Source organism: Helianthus annuus, chromosome 16 (assembly GCF_002127325.2).
Source record: "Helianthus annuus cultivar XRQ/B chromosome 16, HanXRQr2.0-SUNRISE, whole genome shotgun sequence".
Classification (NCBI taxonomy): domain Eukaryota; kingdom Viridiplantae; phylum Streptophyta; class Magnoliopsida; order Asterales; family Asteraceae; genus Helianthus; species Helianthus annuus.
This window is the reverse complement of record NC_035448.2, coordinates 193,132,540-193,141,030: the sequence shown is the minus strand read 5'-3', so window position 1 is coordinate 193,141,030 and position 8,491 is coordinate 193,132,540. Positions and strand designations below refer to the sequence as shown.

At 36.0% G+C, this 8,491-nt stretch overlaps 1 long non-coding RNA gene across 1 annotated transcript; it reads right to left on the bottom strand.

The window, feature by feature from the left end:
- Positions 1–2,782: 2,782 nt before the first annotated feature.
- Positions 2,783–3,842, bottom strand: LOC110915069. Its single transcript, XR_002578738.2, has 2 exons — positions 3,317–3,842; positions 2,783–3,034 (listed from the first exon to the last, which is right to left on the bottom strand). It is a non-coding gene; the product is annotated as an uncharacterized LOC110915069 (long non-coding RNA).
- Positions 3,843–8,491: the final 4,649 nt, after the last annotated feature.

Sequence of the window (8,491 nt, the reverse complement as noted above, 5' to 3'; positions counted from 1 at the left end):
GGCTTTTTAAATATATAGCTTTTTTTATTATTTGATATATAAAGTTACACTTATTTAACCCGTACAATATATATGGTTCATAAAGATATAAATTTTTATTATTTAATATATAAAATTATATTTATTTAACACGGGTCAAACCTAGTTATACATATGTATAAACTATATAAATGTAAATGCACATACAAATACTAAATAAATAATAGACGATGAGCCCAATCTGAGCTTAAACTTCAAACACTTCTCACGAGTCAACTCAAGCTTTAGAAATAAATCTTTAAATGAGCCGAGCTAATTTAACAGCTATGTTAGAAGTTATGGAGTTTAGTTTACGTTTGAAACTGAGTAAACTTATCCGGTTGAGTTATTAATAGAAAAATATATTTTTAGTCTTTATATTTTTTTAGAAAAAGTTAAATAAATCTTCACGTATATATGATAAAAGAATCTTTGTTTTTGGTAATGATCGAACAACCTCAATGTCGGTGATAAGTCGATCATATATATAAACCCTAAACACCAAGCATTTACCGGTGTTGTTGTTAATTTTCTAAGAAGTTTAATTTCTATGACATAAAACATGTAATACTAATCAATTCTTATTGTAGATACGAATATACGATCTCCTTTCTACCCTAGCTATCTAGGTTAACTGGTTTTTTGAATAACTTGATGACAGTCATCATGCGGTGGCAACGACATTCAGTTCGGTGGTTGGTGGACAACAAGGTGACCCACCGGGTTGTCATGCTTGATTGATTGCCACCTGGCAACGAATTGAGAGCGGTGGAAGTAAGCGGGCAAGCGACTATCGCTTTTTTTCTTCCTAAGATCGATGAAGGTTGTGGGTGAAGGATGAGTGTAAGGCGACAACCACGCTATCAACAGAAAGAGGTAAATGAATCATGTGAAAATATTCATTTTTAGCCACATAACTAGAAATGCAACCCGCCGCGATGCGGCGGGGGCTATGTTTATATTTATATTTAGTCGTTTTAATTGAGTAGCATCGATTGAGTTAATTACATAAGATAGTTTCTTTCTTAAACACTAATGATCGTCCAAAAACAATAACCCGTGATAGGCCGTCATATTCCTAAATAAATAACAAATTATATTATGTCTCATGCGTGTATACTAATTGCAGTGTTATATTGATTGGATGCAACCTATAGTGAAAGCACAATCAAAGCATATGCTCTAATACCAAAAACCACAAAAGCCTTTTCATAAACCATTTTCTCTAATACCAAAATCACCAAAATCATTTATACAAAACCACCTTACAAACATAACAGCAATCAATTATCAAACTAATCTTCAAGAACCAAATTAAAGAACCACTTATAATGTAAGTAATATATTTATTAATAGATTTTTATAGGATTGATCATATATTAATTTGTTGTTTTTCATGTTGATTAGAGGTAAGATGGATTCAGAGAATATCAAGTAGGGCCAAAACTGAGAAACTCTAGCAAGGCCAAAACAGGATGCTCTTATGTTTAAGCAATGCCGAAATTGAAGTCATGCTTGAAATCCCTAATGCTACCATGGCTAGTAGCATGAAGGGTGTTGATAAGTGTGATTTAAAAAATGTTACAACCCTCTCTCTAAGACCATGCGTAGTGGTTTGAGCAATAATGCCCCCACCCATGGGCGTTTTCTGCCATGTGGCAGTCCAGTCAGCATGGGGGCACTATTGGGCGTTTTTGCAAAAGTGACATAGTTGAATAATGCCCAATCACGCCCCATCCAATCATTACACAATTATTTATTTTTTTAAATTAAAAACTTAAAATACTTCATTAAATTAAAAAAAATACAATACTAAAAAATTACATTGCAAAATTTTAAGTTTTATAAAAGATCCAAATAAGACATTTAATAAACAAAACTTTAGGGAATGATATAGCATTTTTGAAACTTGAAATATTAAAGTTTAAAACTATAGGGGCCAAATGTGTCAACTTCAAGGTTTTAAAACAAACCTACAGGGGCCTTTTTCTTCTTCTTCGTGACCTGCAACCTCCGGCAGAAATTCCGGCCAAAAATCCGGCAAACTCAAACCCCACATTCCATCTCTCTCTCTCTAAACCCACATGCCCTCATTTGATTGGCCACTCAAACCCCTCTTGAAGCGTGATTTAAAAAAAACGCCAAATACCAAATCGTCCAAAATAACGCCCAATAACGCCGGTATGTAGTGGTTATCGGGCGTTTTCTGGCGTTTTTTTCGAAAATTTTTTACAAAAGACGCCCCATTACGGGCGGTCTAATAAACTTGTAACTAATCTCATGTCAGAAACGTAGATACTTTTCAGTTTTATGTTTTCAGAGCTATTATTCTTGTGGATAGGTATTAATGACGAGTAGTTTGAATACTACTAAGACCACCCGTAGTGGGGCGTGATTTTTTAAAAAAATTGAAAAAACGCCCCAAAACGCCCCATGGTAAGGGCATTATTTTCTTTAACCACTACACATGGTCTAAGCATTAGAATTCAGTTCCCTTCATGTAGCCTACTACACGAAAGAGTTTATTAACAATCATGTTAAATACTATCATGCAGTGAGCCAGTGAGTAGTTCAATTATCAACCATATAAGTTACTTTCATGTACCAGAAAGTCCAGAAGTCAAAACTATACACCGAAATGCCAGAGTCATAAACAATATAAGACAACTTTCTGTTTAGAACTCACAGACATTTAGTCGAGCATGATGTGGTATGCATATGTTAAATACGAATTCAAGAGGTATAAATTAGTTCGATTCAGCCATAATATCAAGTTGTTTAACTATGTAATATCATCAAAATCAACCATTCATGGTTACATATAATCTTTGCAATGCCAAATAAAAAATAAACTACCAGAAAATGCATCAAATAATTCATCAACGGGCTGGGAACTCATCTGGGACACTACCCACACAAAGTTAGGCACCTTTCTTTTTACATATCTGAATAGATTCTGCCTCCATAGTCAAAGAAAGGATATGCAAGCACTCATCTGTTGGTTTTGGGTGCTACCCTAGCCGCCAATAAAAAACTAAGTTAAATCTTTTCAGACAACTAAAACTCAACCAGAAGAATCCACCAATCAAACCCAATAAACAACTCATCTAGATGAAAACATAACCCTATTTTGCCAAAATCGAACCAATAACCCATCCAATCAATTAAAAATTAAATTGCGTACATGTGCTTTTCTTAGATGTGCATAAAGAAATAAAAACCGACTCTAATAATATAAATTCAAGTAAGTACTGAAACATGACGGAATGCTGAAACATACAATAAAATCGAACCTTACCTGAGTTTGACCGGAATTATACCAGAAGACATCGCGGAATCCTTATCTTTGTCTCCATCGCCACTTCTCAACAAAAGAAACACCATCGTCTTCCCGGCCATCACTACCACCGTCACTTCTCAACAAAAGAAACACCATCGTCTTCATCATGGTCGGCCATCACTACCGGCGTCGGCTCCTTCGTCGGAGAAGGGGGAGAACCCCAGAGGAATGGCTAAGGACATGAGAGACAAGACAGACGGGGGTTTTAAGAAAAGGAAGAGGTCGTCACAGTTGTCAACTGAACCACCGCCTCTTGCCACCACCATCCTCTGTCAAACCCTAGCACCACCACTGTTGTTTATTTCTCCAACCCGACACCACCTAGACCACCAGTGTTGTAGCTCCATCTAAAGGCACGCTCCGCCATCACCGGCGACCGGAACCCATCGGATCCCATTTTCTTTGCTGCTCTCTCTCCACTTTCTCAGACTCCTACTTTCTCTCTGTCTGCGTATTCTTTTCTTTTATGTCCCTCTCTACAACTGTTACAAGTAGGGGAAAAAGTAACAACAAAACTGGTACATGAATTTAAGCAGTGTGTACAACCTTTACAGCATGAGACATCAACCAAGCTTGAGGTACAAGTTGTAATGAAACAAAATGTTGCAAAATAGAGTATTATATAATATAATTGAAATATAGCACATTTCTTAACACACATATCACCGAAATATATCTAAAACACATGGCAATCTTTCACCTTTTTCATTTTTTTATTTTCGGGGTTAATGGGTCATATATTCAAATTAAATCTGTATTAAATATAAAAAAAATATATTTATCATCTGATACTTTTTATAATTACATGATAGATTATTTTATAGAAGTATCTTTATAGTTTCATTATTACTTGATACTATTTCTTTTAACGTCCAACAAAGTCCGACTACCCGGGTACACCTATATGCAAAATGGCACTCACGCATGCAATCGCAGACTGCCACTGCGCTGATGACCCGGCCTATCACCAATTCCAAAGGAAACCCTTAGCTTGGGCATGGCATTTTATCAAACGAGACCCAACCGACGAATATAAAATATATTAATAATGGAACAATAACAACAACAATAAATTAATTATTTAAAACCTCGTAAAATTCCACATTTTTTAAACTTCAGAAAAAGAACTTAAAATTTAGCAAATAGGTGAAATGAACTTATAAAATAAATTTATATGAATTATAATTTTTAACATCATACGGATGATAAGAAAGAAAATAGAAAGAATATTCAAAAAATAATAGATTCAAGTGCAAAATTTCTGTTAAAAAATAAATTAGGATTCACTTAAGTTTTGTGAAGCCCCCCCTCGATGTTTGGTTGTTCTATCGTTCTTCATGAACCTCTTCAGCAACCGGTTGGATATTATCTGTTGACAAATCGTGTTTCCCTCGCCCTCTAAAATCATATTATGTAGAATTGCACAAGCGTACATTATGTTTCTAGTTTTGTTAGCCTTCCAAAACCGTGCCAAATTTTGTGCTTTAGTACACCGAATACCCGTTCAATATCCTTTCTTGTCGATTATGTTGGAAATTTGTGTGTGAATGAAAGTCTTAAATGTGGTGGTTGACACTTTGTCCCACATTGGTGTGGGAACAAAAGGAAAAGGCTACTTAGAAGGAAAAACCTTGACCAAGCATTTGAACCTTTATGACATGTTTTACCGTAAGTCCTACCCGCACGTGCGTAGGGGAGGTGCAAAAAATGGGTTTCGGAACTGAAATTTGGTTGAACTCGTGCGTGCCCGCACTTCCTGCGGACATGAATGCAGCTCCGAAAACCTGGGTTTGTGTGAGGCAGTTTTTGCACTCGAGACTCATAATTGATTCGTTTTTTTAAATGAGTTTAAAACTGAAATGATTATTCAGTATTACAATTATTATGATCATTATTTGTCAGTTTTAAGTGATGCACTAATGACCATTATTTGATTTTAATTCTCTGCAATGATGGTCAGAATTCAAGCTTTCAAGCTGAATAGTTTAGACACCACAACAGCTTCACTTCTATCATTCTTAGTCTCTGCAACACAGCTCCTTTACTTTTCAGGCAAGTGTTCAAGTCCGGCAGTGCGCTGTTGCTGCTTTGAACTGGCGTACCCTGGTAACAGACCGCGAATTTGTTTAACGGAATTGTGTCAAACACAAGCCCAGTTCATTGTTCCTGTCTCGTTTATTTGTTGTTTCTGTTTCACCTTTCTTGTTCATATCAACAGGTTACTAACAAAATTCTTGGGTGAATTTCTTTCTTTATCACCATGTGGGCATGTATACAATTTGAAAGTCGTAACCTATTTAGAATAAATTCCATCAAAAGATAATAACTTTATTCCATTTACACATGTTTAAACAAGCTTGAAGGTTAAGTATTTACAAATTCTGTTATAGGGTGATAGATATCTATGACAAGAAATATTTACAGAAACCGAAATGGAGTGACATCCAACAAATATAATTTTTACATGAAGCCAAACACGACTTTGTCGGGATGTTTTGTAACACCCCAAAAATGGGTTTGGTAATTTAGAACCCGGTTAATATAAAGGAATGGGTAAAGTACCGTTAGTAGTAAAAAGTGTACCCATAAACAAAATGACTAGGAACAAATTAGCCTAGTGGTGTCATGTACATAAGTAACAAGATTATGAGTTTTAGTCCCTTATATAATTAAAACGAAACTTGAGGGACCAAAACCGTTATGATGGAAACATGAGTTTTATTAATGAAAGTTTAACACACACAAACACACATTTTCGTGTGTTCTAGAAACGAGCAGAGCTCCATATGAGCCAAAACCCTAATCATGGAAAATCATCAAATCGAAAGGCTAAATGGAGTTTAAATTCACAACCGAGCATGGATTAATGATCACCTTCACAAGGGGATCATAAGGTATGTTTTAAAACCTAGATTAGTGATCTTGTATGAAGTGGGTTATGTTTAATCCATGAAATTGGTTTAAGTTAGAATGAATACTTGTTAATGCTAATATGTTGAAGTTGAATCATGGTTAAATTTTAGTTATATGGATAAATTAGAATAAAACCCATGCATGAATGTGAAGAGGATGATCATGAAGAAATTGTAGATGTTATATTGTGATTTTGTGATGAGCAAGGTAATATATGATAGATTTTGATAGACAAACTTGATGTGAAATTGATGATTATGAGGTCTTGTTTGAATGTGGTAGTTCATGAGATGAAGTTGGGAAAAACATGCTCAAAACACTTGTACATTATGCTTAGAAAGTGGTATGCACACCAAGTGTTCGATAAAATGCTTAGGTGAAAATGATAAGTGAAATTTGTATGCTAGCAATGGATAAATTATATGTAGAATGTGATAATGACGTAATAGATAATAGGTTTGCAAAAGGAATGTGTTTTAGATGGATTACAAGTGGGAAATTAGTGTGATAAGATGATACAGTAAGATACTTGCATTATGAAGTTGTACTACATGCTTTGAGGGTGTGATGCACACCGTATGTGGGATTAGGTGTTTGATCATAACTACTAAATAATCATGTACTAAATATTAAGCGTGTGAACTCACTAGCGAGTAAAGAAGGTGGAGTTATGTAAATGGGTTAATTTAGAATGTGTTGGTCAATTGGTAGGATCATGAAGAATTCGCATATGTAGGATTTACTATCTGATTATATGTGGATATAACTAGGTGACCGTGCGGTATGTGCGTCACCACATAAGTATGAAATGCACATGATGTTATTACTATGGTCTACCTTATTAAGAATAACAATTTATAGGTATACATGTAAGTTAGATCGTTGACTTTTGAAAGTCAACAATGTATGAATGTCATGTACTAGATGATTTATGTGCTATGTATGATGGTAATCGGATTGCGTGAGATTTGAATAAGGTAACAATTGATATGTGTCTCATGTATGCGAAAATGTGACTAATGGAAGTCAAATAATGTGTAAATAAAAGGAAATGAATGTTTGTATGTATGTATGATCATATATGCTAACTTTGGTACGAACGTGATGACATGTAAGGAAAGGAATCGTATCAATTGACTCAAGCACGGAGGGCTAACGTGGCGAGATGAGGAAGGAAGTAAGCTCTAATACGCACGCTTAAGGTAAGTGACTTCCGACTCACTTATTAGTATGTTTAGGGAGTTATTTAATGCTTATAAATGTGAGAAGGTCATGTATGATTAATTAATATATGGGAATTCTAAGGTAGGAATGATTGTCGGGGCTGAAAGTAGCTAGTTACGTCGGAAATAAAATGGTGGAATCGAACGGGTCAAATAATGACATGAAGGATCTTTAAGCCTTTTTTCTTATAATTCAGCTTTTGATGTGAGTTAGGATGGTAATGAAATCCGTAATTAAATTACGGACGCGCAGAAACAAGAATTACACAAAACGGACGCGTAGCTCAAAAGTTATGTAAGTTTCAATTTGAGTTTTGGTTGAAAACATAGCTGGGCACTTTATGCATCAGCAAAGGGAAGTATTCTGTCGAAATAGGGTCGTCGAGCTACGCAGCAGCAATTCAGTTTCACCGTCGTGCAACGCGACAAACGTCGCGCCCAGCGACCGCCCGGGGTAGGGGCTGTTGCGCCCCGCGAGAGCCAGTTAGCTGGCAAATCTTCTTTTTCTAGTTCGTTTCAGCAAGAATGTTCACTCAACAGTTGGAACGTTCACTCGTCAGCAAGAAGGTTCACTCAACAGTTGGAACGTTCACTTGTTGGCAAGAATGTTCACTCAACAGTTGGAACGTTCACTCGTCGGCAAGAATGTTCACTCAACAGTTGGAAAACGTTCACTCGTCAGCAAGAATGTTCACTCAACAGTTGGAACGTTCACTCGTCGGCAAGAATGTTCACTCAACAGTTGGAACGTTCACTCGTCAGCAAGAATGTTCACTCAACAGTTGGAACGTTCACTCCTCGGCAAGAATGTTCACTCAACAGTTAGAACGTTCACTGGTCAACAAGAATGTTCACTCAACAGTTGGAACGTTCACTCCTCAGCAAGAATGTTCACTCAACAGTTGGAACGTTCACTCGTCAGCAAGAATGTTCACTTAACAGTTGGAACGTTCACTCCTCAGCAAGAATGTTCACTCAACAATTGAAATGTTCAATC